The sequence below is a fragment of the Camellia sinensis genome, chromosome 6 (assembly GCF_055761805.1).
Source record: "Camellia sinensis isolate YWXY chromosome 6, ASM5576180v1, whole genome shotgun sequence".
Taxonomy (NCBI): Eukaryota; Viridiplantae; Streptophyta; class Magnoliopsida; order Ericales; family Theaceae; genus Camellia; species Camellia sinensis.
Genome location: NC_138966.1, coordinates 56487825 through 56508352, shown reverse-complemented (window position 1 = coordinate 56508352; position 20528 = coordinate 56487825).

Genomic DNA, 20528 nt, shown 5'->3' with positions numbered 1-20528 from the left:
TGCAAAGCTCTGGGGGTTTTAATCAGGAAAGGGCACTTGAAGCCCCTAGAGCGACGACCATTACCGGAAAACTTTCCCCTACCCATAACCCAGTCAAATATTGCGCATTTCACTAGCAGCACGGTCATGACACCGACCAACGCTTCCGATTACGTCATGAGATACAAGATCTCATTGATAATGGGGTGATTGTGCCTCCAGAAAAGCCCAACGTCACAACCAACACTCTCCCACCACATAACCAAGCTCCACCTCCCAAACGAATCAGCTTTATCCAAACCGGGGTCACGTCTTATGACCCCAGCATCTATATCACCCCATCTCACCTACCCAAGCCGGAGGTGTTCTTTCCTGACTGCACTGACCTGTGCATGTTGGACATCTCCAGAACCCGACCCGAGCCAATGGTGGTGACTATCGAAGACAAAACAGGGGAGATTTCAGAGGAGAGTGGGATTGTTGAGTCAGAATCTGAGGAATCTAGGAGTTTTGCTGAGGAGGTATACAGTCCGAGTGACTACATTCTGTCAGTAGGCCAGGTTGGGCCAAATGTGGAATTGCTAGCAGAGGCAAAGTTTTGTGTGATACTGGGGATGGATTTGGTCAAAGGATAAATGACTTGATGGCTTTGGAAGGGGACTTCACTGACCTCCATCTTTTTAGTGAACAAGATCCAGCGGACATGGCAGTCAACTGGTCGAATTTTGAGGAATTAGCAGAGGTTACCGGGTGGCTGGATGATCAACCGGATGTTATGGAAGAATTCCAACAAGAACGAGGCCCGACAGGGGCAAGAATATCAATTATGGCCGGAAGGGCTGGAGATCAGAATGCATCGCCAGAGAGCACCACTGCTAAGAATTTCGCTCAGGATCTAGGCATTTTGAATACAAGAATTATAGAGTAGCCAGCTGTACTGACACAGTTGGAACGAAAAGGAATCGAGGAGTTTGAGAGAATCAGAAAAGCCAAGGCCCCCATGGGGACTGAAAGTGCTGTATGCACAGGAACAGAGGGTGTTGCGAATGCGTGGACCGAAGGTACTGCGAGTACAAGGACAGTGAAACCGGAGCCAGACAGGTGTCTGTTAGCTTTCGATGGAATGTGGTGGGAGGACGATGATCTATGTCTTGCCCACACGGATGAGGACTGGGGGAGCAACCAGCCAGACGATATCTGGTACATCGGCGAAGTCGATCATATGACTAGAAGCGGGCGGTATTTCAAGCCCCCACATCTAGATCAGCCAGAGACGTCTGAGAAAGATAAGGAGGCGGAGAAACAGAAATAGAAGCAACTCGAAGAAGAGGCTGTACTGAAGCAGTTGAAAAAGATACAAGCAGACATCTCCATCTGGGGACTGCTTATGGCATCGCGAGTGCATCAATAAGCTGTCTTATCGGCCATGGACAAGGCCAAGCTCTCAATAGACACCACGCCTGAACAGCTGGTGGGCTTAGTTTTTCCGGGAGGAGCTACCCCGATGTTGACTTTCTCCGACAAAGAACTGCCACCTGAGGGTGCGAGCTATAACAAGCCACTTTACATCTCTGTGGAGTGTAGAAACAAATGGATACCCATGATGCTTGTCAACACAGGATCCGCCATCAATGTGTGCCCAACAAGGACTGCATATGCAATCGATTTAAAGACCGCGGATTTTGTGCCGACAGCCCAAGTGATAAGGGCGTATGATAGCACAAGCAGAGAAGTATTGGGGAAAGTAAAAATTCAAACCAAAGTTGGGTCGGGACAACATGAGGTAGACTTTCGCGTCTTAGAAGTTCCTGCGACCTTCAATCTACTGTTGGGGCGGGCGTGGTTGCACCAAGTAAAGGCAGTTTCATTCACCTTACATCAGATGGTGAAATACCCCTATGGGAAGGGAGTAGCCATCATTTTTGGAAATTCGTCAATCCATCCACCGCCAGAAGTATCTACGCCAGTTTTGGAAATTGAGCATGGTATGGAGGATGTGTTCATGTCGAGTTTTACCCTAGCTGAGGCCCGAGTCGTGCAGAACATCTTAGCTATTAATGAGGGGGTGTATGTTAGCGCACAATCAGTATACCTCATGAACAAGCTTCAACACATCTCCGAGATGGGATTGGGAAAGAGTGGCTGGAAGAGCGTCGTTGTATCGGCCGAATTGCCGCACAACCCGCATACTTTTGGCTTGGGTTATCTGCCCACCAAAGAGGATTGGGTAAGGAAAGGTAAGGAGATGGCTGGGAGAGCCAAAGCAAAGAAGGCCAGGAAGCCTTATGAGCTAATGCACCAACCCATTCAGGGTACCCTAAACGGACTCTTTGTCCGGAAGGGGGAAGATTTTCTGTTCTGCGGCTTCCCGGAACCGTGGCTGAATGCGAAGAGGAACCGCGTGCCAGGTTTTGAGATCTTCTTTGACCTACAACTATCCGGGGATGATGTTGCCGAAGAGCAGACAGATCCATTGGCTGAGGTTGAGCAGAGCAAGAATGTGGAGTCTGAGGACGTTGAAATTGAAATAGGGGTAGCGCTAGCTTGTCTACTTTCAGATCCTCCGATCGAACAGAAGTGCTTGGGGGATAACTTCTCAGTGTCCATGATCGGGAATGAAATGGCTACGGGCCTACCGTCAACTATTATGGATGCACCCATCGCACCCTCCCTCATTTGGCAATACAATGAGGGATTTCTGTCAAGCAGCACCGGGTCAGGTAGTGAGCCAGAATCTGATTCCACCGAGTCTTATGAGTCGGGATCAGGTTCCAGCTCGACTGAGTCTGAGTCCGGTATTCCTGGGAGTGATGACCCGGATGCAACAGTCCTGTCCAGGTTGTCTTTTTCTTTCTCTTTTGAGTCTATTGTAACAGAAGAATCAGACGGTTTGGATGTGCTTAATGAGAATGATGTGGATGTGGTTTTTGAGTACTTTTTTGTGCCCTTGATTTATTGCTTAAATCAGGACTTTCAAAATTTTGATAGAAACGACGGGGAAGAAATTCCTTCGATTTTGCAACGTTTAATTGAACAAGAGCAGGAGAGATTTGTTAAACCCTTAGGGGATGAAATCACTACTGTGAATATTGGTACTGAGAAGGACCCGCGGCTGGTCCAGATCGGGTCCATGTTGTCTTCGGAGGAACGCGAGCGCTTAGTCGCTTTATTAAAAGATTTGAAAAATGTTTTCGCGTGGTCCTACGAAGACATGCCTGGAATCGATCCAGAGATTGTACAGCACCGGATCCCTCTTGACCCCGAGGCCCGACCCATCAAGCAAAAACTCATAAGAATCCACCCGGACTGGGCCCTCAAGATTAAGGAGGAGGTCACCAAACAAATCGACGCAGTGTTCCTGCTGGTTCCAGTGCCAAAGAAGGATGGCAGGATTCGGGTGTGCATGGATTTCAGGGATTTGAACAAAGCTAGTCCGAAGGACGACTTTCCCTTGCCGCATATTGATGAGTTAGTGGACTTCACAGCGGGGCATGCTTTGTTTTCGTTCATGGATGGCTTCTCAGGCTACAATCAGATAGTGATGGCACCCGAGGACCGGGAGAAGACTGCTTTCACCACCCCGTGGGGGACATATTGCTACAGAGTGATGCCATTTGGGTTGAAGAACGCTGGAGCTACATATCAACGAGCCGCGACCACAATATTACATGACATGATCCACAAAGTGGTTGAGGTGTATGTGGACGATATGATTGTCAAGTCCAAAGAAAGAGAGGGCCACTACACCGCCTTGCACAAGTTCTTCTAAAGGATCAGAGAATTTCGATTGTGGCTGAATCCTCAGAAGTGTACGTTTGGTGTTATAGCAGGGAAAATGCTGGGGTTTCTGATTACACAGAGAGGTATCGAAGTCGACCCTTCCAAAATCAAGGTCATCTTAGAAATGCCACCACCTAAGACTGAAAAGGAGGTGCGAGGCTTTCTGGGTAAAGTACAATTCATAAGACGGTTTATCTCAAAATTAACCTTGACTTGTGAACCACGTTTTGGTCTCCTGAAGAAAGGAACGAAGTTCTAGTGGGACAGCCAATGCCAAGCTGCTTTTGAATAGATCAAGGAATACTTACAGAACCCACCCGTGTTGTCATCGCCTGAGCTGGGGAAACTGTTGATTTTGTGTCTGTCAGTAACTGAGACTACAATAGGCTGCATGCTTGCGTAAGAGTCTGAGGACAAGGTGGAGAGAGCCATCTATTACCTGAGCAAGAAGATGCTAGAGTATGAGACCCGTTACACACCGTTAGAGAAGGCTTGCTTAGCCTTGGTATGGGCTACCAGGAAGTTGCGGCACTACCTGTTAGCTCACCCCGTAATGTTGGTTTCACAATTGGATCCCATCAAATATCTTTTCGAGAAACCAGCACTTACGGGTAGGCTGGCTCATTGGTTGCTGTTGCGTTCCGAATTCGATCTGAAATATGTGACGCGCAAGTCAGTTAAAGGAAGAGCAGTAGCAGAATTCTTAGCTGATCATCCAGTAGAAGGGGGTGAAGCAGTTGTGTACTTATTTCCAGATGAGGCCATTTTGCATATTGACGATGAAACTTGGATAATGTACTTTGACGGAGCGTCAAACCAGTATGGGTACGGGATAGGAGTGTTGCTGATAGTACCCGACAATTCCCGTATCCCTCTAGCATTCAAACTCTGATTCAAAGTCTCAAACAACGAAGCAGAATATGATGCATACATTGCCGGTCTAGAAACAGCCCTAGAACTAGGGGCAAAACGGTTGGACGTCATCGGGGACTCGAACCTTGTTGTGTCTCAAGCAAAAGGAGACTGGAAAGTCAAAGAAGAAAAGATGATAATGTATCACCAGACCTTGGACTTGTTAATTCCTCGGTTTGAGAAGCTAAACTTTGCTCATCTGTTAAGAGAGAACAACAGGTTCGCAGATTCACTAGTAACTCTATCTTCCATGATAGACATCCCTTTTGGAGTCCGGATGCGTCCAGTCATCATTGACCAGAAATTTGCACCAGCATATGAATTAATTGCTGCCATAGATGAGGTTTAGGACGACAACCCCAGGTATTACGACATTTGGAACTTCTTGGAGAAAGAGGCGTATCCACCAGGAGTAAATGCCAAGGATAAAAGGGCAATCAGAAGAATAGCCGTTTAGTTCATCATCTGCGGAGGTAAATTCTATAAAAGAGGCCATCTGGGAATGCATAAGTTGTGTGTTGATGCCGAAGAATCGAAGCGCCTGATGGAGGCCATCCATGGAGGAGAATGCGGAGCGCATATGAACGGGGTAATGCTAGCGCAGAAGATCCTCAGACAAGGTTACTACTGGTCCACCATGGAGGAGGATTGTATCGGCGTTGTTTAGCGATGCCACAAATTTCAGATCCATGCAAACCGCATGAACATCTTGCTGTTGAAGCTGTACAACATGACTTCGCCATGGCCATTTTCAGCTTGGGGAATCGATGTGATCGGGGCTGTCACTCCAAAAGGGTCGAATGGGCATGAGTTCATCCTGGTCACGATACATTATTTTACAAAGTGGGTCGAGGCCCAATCCTATGCGGTGTTGAAAGCTTCACATGTTGCGAAGTTCATCCGAAACAACATCATCTGTCGCTACGGGGTCCCAACCGAGATTATTTCAGATAATGGTTCCCACTACAAGAAGGAAGTGATTGACTTGTTGGAGAAATACAATGTGGCTTTTCATAAGTCATCCACATATTGGCCACAATGGAGCAATTGAGGCTGCCAACAAGAATATCAAACACATACTGCAGAAGATGGTGGAAACCTACCGGGATTGGCCAGATAAGCTGTCATTCGCTCTGTGGGGTTACCGGACTTCAATCAGAACTTCTACTGGGGCGACTCCATATTCATTGGTTTATGGGATGGATGTCGTTCTACCGATTGAAATTGAGGTTCCATCTTTGCGAGTACTGGCTGAGTGTCAGATAGCTGAAGCAGATTGGCAGCAGAGCAGATTTGAGGAACTCATGCTCTTTGACGAGCGCAGACTGAAAGCACTGTACCATGTTCAAGGTTATCAGCGCAGAATTGCCAGGGCTTTCAATAAGAAAGTTAAGTCCCGGAATTTGAAAGAAGGAGATTTGGTGCTCAAGGACAACCGAGCTCCCATCCACAACCCAAGGGCCAAGTTCAGACCCAATTGGACCGGTCCCTACATCATCAAATCTATATAGTCAGGTGGAGCTGTGGTTCTGATGGACCTAGATGGCCTAGAGTTTTCACAGTCGATCAATATGGACAAGTTGAAGAAATATTATCCCTGAGAGGCTCGCTAGGCCGAAAACCCGAAAGGGCAACCAAGGCAAAAGTTAGCGCATAGAAAATTTGAAATTATAAAAACTGAGCTCGCAAGGTTGAAAACCCAAAAAGGGCGGCCTTGGAAAAAGTTAGAGCGCAAAAGGAGAGTGAAAATACTCGAGTCAACCCAAGCCTAAACTACGTAAGGCTTGATTCCCATCTTTGGGATACATAGGCAACTTCATCCTGAAGTTCAACCATAAACTTTTTCCCCGATCAACTTTGTCCATTTGATCACCTCGGTCATCTTTGTCTATTCAGCATTCAAGCGCTTCGGTAGTGATCTCCAGTACAGTGCCATTTAGACTAGGGGCAACTTTCCAGTTGCTAGGATCCAGGGTTGTGCATCTCAGTGACAGATCTCAGGTGTGTCCAGTTCTGATCCATATCGAAAATGGTTTTGAAAAGTTTTAATAAAAGTTGACTTTGTTCAAATTAATCTTTTTACAACTTAGACCATTTTTGGACCAAAGCGGAAAATTTTCAGTACCCACAACCTTCAATTTCATTGATTTCAATACAGAGTTCTCCTGTTCTTGCATACAAATTGAAGTTGTTTTTTTTATTACATTCATAAAGAAAACTTGAAAGTACTAATAAAGCAATAAATTCGGGGCATAGATAAGTGAAGTGTTCCTGCGCCCCCTCCCAGAGCTGGTCGAAGCGTCTGATGCCAAGTGCATTGTCTTGCATTTTGCCCCTGCCTCCGGGCGCATACCTTGTTTGTCTTACATGTTTGTCTAAGTCTTCGGCCTTGTCAAAAATGGGTCGTCTCTGGGCTTTGACATTCACTCCCGTCATTGTTATGACTTTCGAGTTCTGTCAAAGAGGGGCAACTGTAGACACCCCATTTTTGACCGTCCTCAAGACTTAGACGTCACTGTTTGAACACACGGTGATCTTCCATGTTTGTGTTCGTTTGGAGTTCCCGGAGGTCTCGGCTCGCGCGCCTTGCCTTAGGATCCCCGAACTCGACTGTTTAGTGTCTGGTTTTGCACCAAACACTTTTGTTTTGCCTTAGAGGGGCAGGGAATGCCTTGTGAGACATCCCCATACACCACCGGCAGTGGCTGGAGGCCACCGGCTGGTCTTTTTCTTCCATCGGCAATTTTGTTTGCCGGTCGGCACACTTTATTGCCGGTCGGCATAATATGTTGCCGGTCGGCACTATTTTTTGCCGGAATAGCATTTTTGGGCAGCCGACCACTGTTCCTGCACTTTATGGAGATATTTTGTGCCAGCTGTGATAGCTGGCACCAACTCCTTTCCCCTCCATACACGTGTATGGAGGGATTTCCCTCTAGCCAAGCTTGTTGAACAAGCTTTGCAAGAGGGAGTCCTATAAGAGAGAGGCTTTCCTCTTGGTTCTAGGTTAGAAAAACAGAAGCAAAAATCAGCCTTTAGAGATATAGATACATATTATCTATATACCTCTCTCCCTCTCCCTTCTTGTGTGTGTTTCTTGGCCCAAAAGGTGTGTTTTACCTTACTTTTGCACCATTACACACACCATTACACCTTATTCCGAGATTGAGGGACTTAGAGGAGTTTTTTCTTGAGTTTTGGACTGGTTTTGATCCAAAGAAGGAGGCTAGACCATTTGTTCTTCAAGGGTTCTTCAAGGGTGAGCATCTTCCCTTTTATTCCCCAAACTTGCATTGGTTTTCTACCTATTTTGTTTATTGTTTTGGCTCTTGTGTATAACATAAAAAAGGCTCATATTTTCCTGCTCTAGCACTTTCATTAAGGTCACTTTGTGTTTAGAGTGCAAGCTCATCCTCATAAGGCCTTGTTTGGTCTATTTTGGTGCCTCTTTGATAAGGTTTTGTTCATTTCAGCACTTTGATCTTTTCATCACTAAAAATCAGTGTATTTTAGTGTCAAAAAAGTTGGTTTGAAATCTTGCATAGGGGAGGGACACCCCTCTCCCTTTATGGTTTTGTTTCCTTGCATTTTGGGCTCAAGAGGGTAGCATGTGTGCTTGATGTTCCTTGGCTTCATTCCAGCATTTTTTTAGGCATCTTAGGTCATATATAACCTCTGTTTTTGGTCGGATTTGGGCCTCTTTGTATGCTTGTAATATTTGCTTTGTATTGCTCCATCTTGCTTAGAAATGCATATCATGATTAGGCCATGATTCTTGTGAGAATTGGTTTAGTTCCATGAAGTTCTTAGTGTTGTTTTTCCATGTTTAAGGTTTGTTGGTTATCCATTTAGTTATGCTTGACATGTGTGTTAAGGTTGCTTTGTATTTTAGCTTAAAAGCTTTGAGCATGTTGACCTCTAATATGTATGTTTGTGATTAACCCTCATGATTCAACATCATCTAAGGAGCACATTTTAGCCCAAGAATCATGCTTGTATGTGTGCATGCATGGCCTCTTTAATGCCTTGGGGGTGTGTCCTCTTATGCCTAAGAATGAGCCTTAGTGCATATGCTTTATGGGAGATGTTTTAGCTGCCATATTAGGAGTCTTGGGGTCCTTTTTTTGCATGCACAAATTCTGTTTTTGCTTGGCTTTAATCATGCCATGAGAGGTCGTGTTGGTGGGGGTAAGTTGTTTCTTTGTGCGCCTTAGCTTTGGGACCATGAGTTTGCTTGTTAACATGAGTTGATTGTCTATCATTTTGAGCACTCTTGGCCACTGTTTTGAGAAGGGTGAAGGCCTACCCCCTTTGCCATTTTAAGCCCTCTTGCATGTTTGCTCCATGTTTGTTGCATAGTTGTTCCATTAAGCTTTGTAGCACATCAATCCCATAGTCAATTTGGTCCATGTTTATATCATGTTTGTACCTTGTATGCTTGATATTATACATTTACCATGTTGGTCGCATAATGCTTGTTGTGCTTTACATCTTGATGGCATGATACATTTGAGCCTTGTTGAGCATTACATGCATTGCATTTACTTGGTTTGGGGTGTCAAACGAAGTGTGGGAATCAAGGACCATTCATACTTCAAGTGATGCAATGTGCCTCGATTCCCGGTCATCGGGACCTTTGACTCCATCTTGATAAGGCCCCGGTTTTCATGTTGTTTGTTGCATACATTTTCATATCAAATGGCAAATTCGATCTTTTGACCCACCATGTACCATTGGTGGTTCAAGGATCGAAAGTCATGCTTCTTTGAGTTCAAAACATGATAAGAAGTAGGACCATGCTTACATGTGTCCAAAAACTCCATGCTATGCACTGTCTGTTCTCTGTTTGCTATCAAATTGTCTTCTACAGGAAGTTTCTGCCGACCGGCAGAATTTAGTGCCGACCGGCACTATCTGGAATGCCGATGAATCCGATAAAGTGCCGATGGGAATTTTGAAGTGCCGGTGGCAATTCTGTCTGGCCGGTGGTGCTCTGCAGGATGCAAGGAGCTTGTTCCAGTACTTTGGCAATTTTCAGAAAGACAAGGCAGTACAAACAGAGGCGACAAGAGTATAGTACGGGTTTTCCGGGCAGGACGGACTCGAGCATGCATCATCCGCGCACCCCGAGGCAGAGGCTGTGGCCACCCTCTTCTTTCCTTTTGCTTCCTTTCTTTTAATTAACTAGAGAAATTTTGTAATAATTTTGTTTGTTCATTATTTTGGGACTGTAATATTAATTCGAACCCTCTGAGTGAGGGTAAACATGTAATAAGTGTGGGTGAGTGTGTGTATGTCTTCCAATCCCCATTTCTTTCTTCCCTTTTATTTATCTGCTTATAATGGTAGATTAGGGCATTTTTGAGATTAGCACACCTTATGATATGCATGCGTGCATTCATGCATCTGTTGGCATGCACCGGGCTCGGTACATCATACTAACCGCATTCGTATTTTCAAATTCCAAAATTGAATACATGAAACAGTTGGTTGCATATCATATGCCATATTTAGGTTAACCGAGCCTAACTAAAATTGCATCTTGTATGTGTTGCATTAAGCAAAATAACATGAACTAGGACACGCATATTTGCTAACTAGTTTATTGTTTTGGCACGGAGTACAATGTAAGTGGTTTTGCTTTAGCATCCAACATGCATGTGAATGTTGCCATAAAAGTATGCTTGCCATGCGGCTAAGTGTTTACATGAGATAAATTGCTTGAATGCCTGTGGGTGGAGGTCAAACTGCTTAAATTGGGATAATGCGTTAAAACTATATTTGTTTTAAGCCCACTAAATAGTGGCAAAACCGTCTTTTCCAAAAAGCCCACTTGAGGGTGGCAAAACCTGCATTTTAGCCGACTTGCGAGTAGCAAACCATTTTCAAAATGAACATAGAATGTTTTGTTCCAATTTGGTCTATACTTGTTTGCTGCGCGCACAACATAGTAATTCTAGGCTAATAACCGGATTAAGAACACATAAAGTTTTCAAAATCAGATATCACGATTAGTAGAGGCCGGACTTCGGACCGGGCAAAAGGGGGTGCTCATAGCTGACCTTCCCCGATCGTACCCAAGCTACCGAGCCGAGACAACTCCGGTGATGACGGACATGTGGCCTTCGGCACCGAGTCAGGGTTTCCTAAATTCCCCCATTTTAAAATATTTAGGTGGCGACTCTATATCTGGCAAAGCAGTCCATGTTTGGCACTTCTTTCAAAAAAAAATCTATTTCTCAAATCGATTTGCCAGATTTGGACTCTTTGGTTCAGATTTAGAACCGTGACACAAATCGAGTCCGAACTGTAGCATGAGGCCCACGCGGGCGCTGTTACAGTTTCTGGCGACTCCGCTGGGGAAATTTAGAGAGCTTGACTTGAACTCATGATATCCTGTTTTGATTTCGCTTATGTGTTTCTTTGCATTGCATGTGCATTGGTGCGCCTAGGAACACAGTGTTTGCCATCTGCCATTGCTGAACGGTTTGCCGGAGGCTTGTCTTGTCAAGGCATGTCCATAAGGCTGACCGGCTATGGGCTCTGACAGTATGGGAACACAAACCCCGGTTTTACCGGGACACCCTTTTTGACCATTCGACCTAGTACATATTCGGAATCCGTAGTGACCATTCCAAACTAGGACAGGTTGCTTACCCGATAGGTTGTTTGAAACCGCTGTGTGCGTAGTGAAACCCTAGTTCCTGACAAAATAGGACAGGGAAACCCTACCCCAACATAGGGGTGTTTTGTTCTCTTTACTTGCTATGTGCTTTTAGAGTGTTGCTCTACAGGGAATGCACATGTCAGTTTGCAAGTCTGAGTATTAAACCTGGGGACACCAGTATCAGTATCAGTTGTGAGAATCAGTTATCCGCGGGTATTGGTTCAGTTTTCGGGAACAGTAATTTCTGGGAACAGTGATCAGCAGTAGGGTACAGTTGTTCGGCTACACCCGTGTTTGATCAGTTTGGGCTGAAATGCTGTCTGTTTTTCTTTCGGTTCAGAGAGTTGCAGAGTTGATACAGAACAGTCAGTGTCTCCCCTTGCTGAGGCAAGATTTATGGCGACACAAAGTTCAGAAGAAATTGTGGTTATGACGGCTGCATTGGAGCAGGGAGCCGCTCCGCAGAATGAGGCCGCAATTAGTATGTCATACCCGCCCAGGATGCCCGTTGTGCACCCAGTCTGGGCTCCCCAGTTATACCAGGCTCGTGAGCCCACCACTTTTGAATTAATGGGGATGATAGGCGATCTCCAAAGGTCTGTGGCAGACCTCACCTATGGAATGTCGGCTTCACCGCCAGCGGCGCCGTATGCCGGGAATTTCGTACCACAGGAGCCCCCGCTACTGGGGCGGATTGTGATAGAGCTCAGCCAGCCGGAGGTGGCTTCCGGCTATAGCCACGACATGCCAGCACCAACCCAGACCCTCGATCAGGCTGAGGCCAGGGGAAAGGACAAGGAAAAGATAGACGCCGACCCCATTGAGCAACTGCTGTGGGCAGTCGAGGCTCTGAAGGCCAGAGGGATGAACAAGCAACAAACATCTGCAATAGTGACCAAAGCTGTGGATGATGCTTTCCCCACTCCGATCAAAGGCAGTTCAAGCCAGGAAGAAAACCGGGATGGGCCCCGTCATGCCCAGACAGTTCCAGTAGTTCCCAACCCTGCACCGGGGAAGGTTCAAAAAGCCAAGGCAGCGCCAGCTGATCCTTTCGCCAGCGCATCTGGCAAGAATCCTCAAACTGCAAAGTACCTGCCCCGAGGGCGCAGGGTCTTTCACGACCTCCACATGCCTTTGTCTAGGGCATTGCTGCTATTGGCGAAGAATGGGCATCTTAAGCCTTTGGAGTCCCGGCCACTCCTGAAGAATCTCCCCGCCACTCATGATGCTACCTTGTACTGCGCGTACCATCAACAGTCCGGTCACAGTACCGATGGGTGTTCCCGTCTTCGTCATGAAGTGCAGGATTTGATTGATAACAAGGTTATCCTACCACCTACCTCAAGCAAGCCCGTCACCACTCAGTTGCTGGATTTCGAGGGCTCAGATACTGCGAGTATGTAAAGCGAACCTCCTGCGGGCAACATTTGGTACATTTTTGGATGAAGCGTCTGGCACGCATTTTTGAGCATCGGTGAAACCGAGTTTTGCAAATCTTGGCTTGGATGTCGAGTCAGTCTTTTGTTTTGAGTCTGTCTCTTTGTCTTGAGTCAGTCTTTTTTGCTTAAGGGTCTGTCGGGTTGTATCGAGTCAGTCCCCGTTGTATATAATACCTGGTGATTCTGGGGTTGTTGCCTCGAACACCATTTTGTTTTATAATTATTATCTGTTTTTGTTTTGAGTCTGTTTCTGCCGAGGGGCCAGTTGCACCAACAAAGCCGATCAAAACAGCTGTTGCTATCTCAACTTCCTGCTTGCTTTCAGCATAAGTGCCAGAGAATTTGAATGGGCTGACAGTACATCTCGCCTGCTCTCCTGTGTGCCAAACTCATTGCATTAACCTAAGTTTTTCAAAAAAAAACAAACTTTTGAACACTACGGTGATGAAAACGAAGAGGAAGGAATTCCTCGGGTTTTGTAAAATTTTGATCATTTTGAGAGAAAGAGAGGCGTGCTAAGCCTTTTTATGAATAAAGCCATGCTTGTCGGCGTGAGTACTGAGAACGATCCTGGCCTGATCCAGATTGGTTCCGCAATATCTTCGGCGCGAGCGATTCGTCGCCTTCTTAAAAACTTTCAAAAGCAAATGTTTTACGCGGCCCTGCGAAGACCTGTGTGGAATCGCTCTTGAGGTCGCGCAGCCTAGGATCGCTCTCAGCCTCAAGATCCAACCTGTTTGTTTTCCGACCTTGAACCCGTTCAGAATGTTCAGAAAGTTCAACAGACAAACGCCGTGAAAGGCCCGTGTGGCCAGTTTTGAGGTAGCCTTCGATCAAGAAACATCAAAGCCAAATCAGAAGGAGTAGATCTCGCCGGAAGAAGCTCGTGGAGCAACCTTGATGGATTCTCCGCAAATCAGTGCAACAGCCGTTCTCCTAGACACAAAGAGGCTCCAATTTCAAAAACCATTTGGCATGGACTTGCTACACTTTTACCCTTTGAGAGGCTCGCTGGGCCGAAAACCCGGAAGGGCGGCCCAGGCAAAAGTTAGAGCAAGAGAAAGATACAAAAAAGAGAAAAATACAAAAAGAAAGATTGAAAAAGAAAAAAAGAAAAAAAAGCAAGGAAGAAAAAAAAAGAAAAAAGAAATAGAAAATGAAAAGAAGCTCGCAAGGTCGAAAACCCGCATTGGGCGCCTTGGCAAAAGTTAGAGCCTGAAAAGTGAAGGTTAAAATACCCGAGTGGACCTTAACCGGAACTACGTAAGGCTTGATTCCCATGTTTGGGATACGTAGGCAACTTCATCATGAAGTCCAGCCCCCAACGCTTTCATAAGCGTCTCAGTCCATGCAATGGTTTCGATTTCATCCCCAAAGTCCAGTGGCCAACACCCTTCAAGGTGATTGTGTCCATATATGTGTTGTGACCGTCTTCGTCATCTCTGTGTCTGAGAGCTCGACCACCGCCAATGAAGACTGTCTGCAGATTGCTGCGGCACCATCCCAAACAAGGGGCAACTTTCCGTTGCCACAAGCCGTCGTGAGACGCCATTCAAACTAGGGGCAACTTTCCGTTGCCTCGCACCTCCCTTCAAACCAGGGGCAATTTTCCATTGCCTCCGATCCGAGGTTGCGCATCTCAAAGGGTAAGCTCCATGCTTGTCGAGCATCAGCTGTTTGAAAAATAGTTTTTGAAATTTTTTACTGAGGTTGACTATTTCCTCGAAAACAAAAAGGAAAATTTTCAGTGCTTGCTGCCTGACTTGCATGCTTTTCAAATCAAAAATTGAACAAGTATGTTAATCCGACTCTCATTTTGATCAAAACTGTTTTAGTAAAAAGCAAAAACAAAGAATGGTTAAAATGATGAACTAGGGGCACAGTTGAGTCAGGCGTTCTGTCTTTCCCCCGTCATCGACGTACTTGCCAGAAGAGCATTCTGCCCACCAGAAGAAATGGCCGTGAGCTAACGGCATCGGGCGTGAACCCGCAACTTCCTGTTCATCCATTAATCACCCCGGGGAGGGATGGAAAATGAGAGATTGAAGAATAGAGAGGTGTAAGTTGAGAGAAAAGTGAGGAAAAGGGTTTTGAGAGAAAATCCGAGCTTGAGAGTCGAGTGATGTGAGGATCACAAATCAGAAAGGGTGGGAAAACAATACCCAGATTGAACTGGCTCCTCGTGGTCCGAGGTCTCCCATCTTCGTTTACGCGTCTGTGTGTCGTGTCTCTTTCATTTGGCGGTCTCGTCTTTTGTTTTGAGTCTCTCCCGAGCGTGTCTCGTTGTGTTTAGGTTGTGTACCTCTTTGTTTGAGTCCTCCTCGCTGTGTTCAGTGTTGGGCTCGATATCTCGGTTTGAAAAACCCTCATTCGATTTCAAAAAAATCGCTTATGCTTAGAATGCTGTGCCATTCTCTACATTTGAACGCATTTCGACTCCAACCGGTTCCATCTTTGAGGTCCGTCCTGTCAGATTGGGCTGTTTGTTTGAGAATTGCCGTGTGCAGAATGAATCGAATGCTGTGTTATGGGCTGTGTGCAGATTAATCCCCAACAGAGTAAGGGCTGTGTGTCCAGAATCAGGTAGTGGATTGCTTGGGTTATTTTGCTGTTGGCTGCTTTAGTTATCTGATTATTACAGTGCAAGTGTTCAATTTTCAGATAACCAATCAATTTCATTTACATTGAGGTGTAACATGATGAGATGCGATGCAATGCATGAAATGTGTAAACACTTTTTCAGATAAAAAGTCCGTTTCATTTCATTATCCTTTCAAATGTACAAGTTTTGGAAACAAAATTTGCCTGCGGTAGTACAAGGTAATCTATCTACCAACCAAAAGAAAAGTACAAGAAAGAAGAAAGATAACAAAAATTCGCATCTCTGTCGAGCACTCCAAGGGCTGTCAGTCCGTCCTGGTCCTCTTCCTGGACGAGGGTCCAGGAGCATCATCAGCGTCGTCATCAGAGCCTGAGCTAGAACCGTCTCCGGTCTCCTCCTCCGATGACCCTGCCTCCGCCTCTGACTCCTCCTCCTCGTCGTCGTCCGGGACTGGAGCTCGCGAGCTACTCCCGACGTGAGTACTCCCTCCCCTGGTACGGGGAAATATCCTGCCCTCCTCATCTCTCCCCCGAGCGGGGACAGAAGGTCTAGCTGGAGCACCTCCTGCCATGGGAATCTGGAAAGGAGGCTGAAAAAGTACACAAAAGGGAAATGCATCAGCATGCCGTGAGCAGTTTATCAGTGCAGAATGCAGTGTGTGAATACAGTGTATGAATGCCGTGAGCAGTTTAACAGTGCAGAATGCAGAATGTGAGTACAGGGTAAGAATGCCGTGAGCAGTTTGTCAGATTCAGGCAAATACCGGGTGCCGGTGTGCTTACAGTAAAATACGTGTGCTGTGTCAGCGTGTTTGGGTGTTTCAGAACAGATATGGCATGTATGCAAGTCTGTCAAATTCAGGCAAATACCGGGTGCCGGTGTGCTTACAGTAAAATACGTGTGCTGTGTCAGCGTGTTTGGGTGTTTCAGAACAGATGTGGCATGTATGCAAGTTTGACAGATTCAGACAAATACTGGGTGCCAGTGTGTATGCAGTAGAATACAGTGAGTGCCGTGTGTTTGGGTGATTCAGGGCTAGTGCAGTGTGTGTGCATGTGTCAGTCTCAAGCAGATATCAGTTGTATGTATGTTTACAGTCAACTACGGTCTACGGCATATCAGATTTCAGTAGTTAGAGAATACAACTAACTATGGCAGTTTTGTATCCTACATTGCAGAAAGTAAAGCAGAAAGAAGAAAAATTACCTCGGAAGTGCCGAATGAAAGGTGGGAGGTAGGCTCGCGTAGTAGTAGCTGAGGGGCCGCGTACCTCTCAAAGCTCCGGAACTGACGCAGGCCGTCTGGGGGCAGAACGTGGATCGCCGGCCGGTAGGTCGCCGGGTCGAACGGGCGCTCGCTCAGTGGTAGGAGCTCTACCCCGGGATCCATCTCGTGGTCCGGGGGAGTCCCGCCACGTGGAATGTCATCCGCCATGAAGAGAGTGGTGTGAAAATGGCCGGAAAAGGGAAAACAGAGCCGGAATGTGAAGAGTCAACTAAAAAGTCAACTCCCGAGAGGGTCGGAAATGGCCGGGGAGGCCGGAATGTGAAGAGGCACGGAAATGAAGAGGAAAGTGAGGGGAACAAACCCCGAAAAGGCGAGAACGCCGAACGAGGCACCGAAACGAGAATGTGATCAGTGGAAAATGTCCGAAACGCGAAGAGGATCGCGAATCCGACGATGAAACGAGCGTAGAACGCGAAGAAACGGGCGAAAAATGAGAGAGAAGCACTCTAGAGAGAGAGAGCAAGGGTTTTCGGCGTGAGAAGAATGAGAAAATGGGGCATGAAGCCCTATTTTATAACACCCAAGGTGAAAAGACAAAACTGCCCCGCACCAGCAACTGTTTGCCGGTCGGCAATATTTTGTGCCGGCCGGCACTTTTTTGTGCCGATGGAATTGTTTTTGTGCCGATGGCCAACCGGTGGCCTCATCTTTCGGCCGGTGGGGTTCCCACAGCCTTGTTTAGGCCATATGAGAAGTTCATGGTCTTCATTGCTCAAGAAAGTGCAAGAAAGTGCATCTCCGATGTTCAACCGGCCTCCGTTCTGACCGCGGGCCGTGTCTCCAGTGCGTGGCACTCAAATTCGTGCAAGGTGTATCTTTTTTGTATCCTTTTAAATTCAAAAGCTACCCCATGTGTGTTGCACAAGTTCATCACACTACTTCGGTGCATTGCATCGCGCTGTCGCGCGCCACACATTTGCATTGTTGTGCACGTGTTACAAGCGTTGCAACACGCACCCCTTTGCATTGTCGTGCACATTTCTCATGCATCATCATTGCATTTCCATTCCATGCATTGTCATGCATTCCGGAATACGTGCGTTGTTGCGCATTTAAGCCCATTTACACTCCGTGTGGCATGCATGTCACACTTGGCATTGCACTGTTTTGTGCATTTCAAATCGCCGCACTGTTTTGTGCATTTCAAACCGTCGCACTGTTTTGTGCATTTCAAATCGCCGCACTGTTTTGTGCATTTCAAACCATCGCACTGTTTTGTGCATTTCAAACTGTCGCACTGTTTTGTGCATTTCAAATCGTCGCACTGTTTGGTGCATTGCATTCCGTCGCGCCGTTTTGCGCATCTCATTGCATTTTGCATTGTCATGCATGTTAATTACATCACCTGCGTAGACCGCATGTTTGTAATCATCTTTTTACTTGCGTAGACCGCATGTTAATTCTTTATTTGCGTAGACCGCATCTCAATTCTTTACTTGCGTAGACCGCATGTTAATTCTTTGTTTGCGTAGACCGCATGTCAGTTCTTTCCCTGCGTAGACCGCATGTTTGTAATTATCTTTTTACTTGCGTAGACCGCATGTTAATTCTTTATTTGCGTAGACCGCATGTTAATTCTTTATTTGCGTAGACCGCATGTTAATTCTTTGTTTGCGTAGACCGCTTGTCAGTTCATTCCTTGCGTAGACCGCATGTTTGTAATCATTTCTTTCCTTCCGTAGACCGCATGTCATTTCTTTACTTGCGTGGACCGCATGTTATTTCTCTCTTTGCGTAGACCGCATGTTTTGCCTGCATGTTTAATTTCATTACTTGCGTAGACCGCACGTCTTGATTGTGTAGACCGCATGCTTAATTCCATTACCTGCGTAGACCACATGTTTTGATTGCGTAGACCGTATGTTAAATTTCATTGCTTGCGTAGACCGCATGTTCAATTTCATTACTTGCGTAGACCGCATGTTTTGATTGCGTAGACCGCATGCTTAATTTCAATACCTACGTAGACCGCATGTTTTGATTGCGTAGACCGCATTCTTAATTTCATTACCTGCGTAGACCGCATGTTTTGATTGCGTAGACCGCATTCTTAATTTCATTACCTGCGTAGACCGCATGTTTTGATTGCGTAGACCGCATGTTTAATTTCAATACCTGCGTAGACCGCATGTTTGTTTAATTTCATTACCTGCGTAGACCGCATGTTTTGATTGCGTAGACCGCATGCTTAATTTCATTACCTGCGTAGACCGCATGTCTTGATTGCGTAGACCGCATGTTAAATTTCATTACTTGCGTAGACCGCATGTCTTGATTGCGTAGACCGCATGTTAAATTTCATTACTTGCGTAGACCGCATGTCTTGATTGCGTAGACCGCATGTTAAATTTCATTACTTGCGTAGACCGCATGTTTTGCTTGCGTAGACCGCATGATTTATCGATTTCATTACCTGCGTAGACTGCATGTTTTGCTTGCGTAGACCGCATGATTTATTGATTTCATTACCTGCGTAGACCGCATGTTTTGATTGCGTAGACCGCATGTTTAATTTCATTACCTGCGTAGACCGCATGTTTTGATTGCGTAGACCGCATCTTTTGATTGCGTAGACCGCATGTTTAATCCCATTACCTGCGTAGACCGCATGTTTTGATTGCGTAGACCGCATGTTTAATTCCATTACCTGCGTAGACCGCATGTTTAATTCCATTACTTGCGTAGACCGCATGTTTAATTCCGTCACCTGCGTAGACCGCATATGTTAATTACGTAGACCGCTTGTTTGTTTCGTCACCTGCGTAGACCGCGTGCTTATGATCAATTTCGTCGCCTGCGTAGACCGCTTGCTCCGCTTGCCTAGTTGTATTTCAATATGCATTGTCATGCTCTCTACGTACTTTGCGCTGTCACGCATTTCGAGTACACCACTATTCTTGCATTGTCATGCATGTCGCTAACAATATTATACCTGTTAAGTTTGTTTTCTTTGCAGGCACGATATTGTATGTACGGTTCATTTGAAGCTGGTGCAACCAGACGAGCCGCACAGGTATTGTATCTCCCGAGTGAGACGTATTGAGAATTCCATAATTCTCTTACATCCTTTCTGCATTGTAGTGTAGTTTGGTATGCTAGCGTAAAATTGTCGCATGTTTGCTTCATTACAGCTTTCTTTGCATGATCATAAGTATGCTCGGCTTCGTGCATTGTCTTGCATTTTGCCCCTGCCTCCGGGCGCATACCTTGTTTGTCTTACATGTTTGTCTAAGTCTTCGGCCTTGTCAAAAATGGGTCGTCTCTGGGCTTTGACATTCACTCCCGTCATTGTTATGACTTTCGAGTTCTGTCAAAGAGGGGCAACTGTAGACACCCCATTTTTGACCGTCCTCAAGACTTGGACGTCACTGTTTGAACACACGGTGATCTTCCATGTTTGTGTTCGTTTGGAGTTCCCGGAGGTCTCGGCTCGCGCGCCTTGCCTCAGGATCCCCGAACTCGACTGTTTAGTGTCTGGTTTTGCACCAAACACTTTTGTTTTGCCTTAGAGGGGCAGGGAATGCCTTGTGAGACATCCCCGTACACCACCGGCAGTGGCTGGAGGCCACCGGCTGGTCTTTTTCTTCCATCGGCAATTTTGTTTGCCGGTCGGCACACTTTATTGCCGGTCGGCACTGTTTTTTGCCGGAATAGCATTTTTGGGCAGCCGACCACTGTTCCTGCACTTTATGGAGATATTTTGTGCCAGCTGTGATAGCTGGCACCAACTCCTTTCCCCTCCATACAAGTGTATGGAGGGATTTCCCTCTAGCCAAGCTTGTTGAATAAGCTTTGCAAGAGGGAGTCCTATAAGAGAGAGGCTTTCCTCTTGGTTCTAGGTTAGAAAAACAGAAGCAAAAAT